Genomic DNA, 532 nt, shown 5'->3' on the forward strand with positions numbered 1-532 from the left:
GAAGTGGTGCTGGCTCCTACCCTGGGGGTCTTTAAGAGGAGGCTTGATGCCTACCTAGCTGGGATCATTTGAGCCAAGTTTTTTCTCCTGCCCAGGCAGGGGGTCGGACTTGAAGATCTACAGGGTCCCTTCTGACCCTATTTGTATGGTTCTATGATTGCATTTAGGCTGTCGGCTTATGGACCTAGTGAAGTTGCAATTTCACGTTTTACACAAAAAACATAAAATCAGATGTTTCTGTGAAAAATGGCAGGCTCCACCATTTTGGCAGGCTCACTGCAACAACAAAAAAAAGAAACAAAAACCTTACTGGCAACCATAGAAAAGGGTGGGTGAGAAGCCCTGCAGTCTTGAAACACGTTGGGGGGAAAGGGCAGCAAATGAGGTGCTGAGTCTGTGACATAAGCTCAGTACAGGCACCATTATGGGACCAGTCAGAGTAGCAGCAGGGTTTTGGCGCCATCTTTTAAGCAGCCAGAAGCACCCTGCTGCTGCAGCATACCCCTAAATCTCCAGTCTCCAGTATGAGAAA

Source organism: Crocodylus porosus, unplaced genomic scaffold (genome assembly GCF_001723895.1).
Source record: "Crocodylus porosus isolate Cpor-Errol unplaced genomic scaffold, CroPor_comp1, whole genome shotgun sequence".
Classification (NCBI taxonomy): Eukaryota; Metazoa; Chordata; order Crocodylia; family Crocodylidae; genus Crocodylus; species Crocodylus porosus.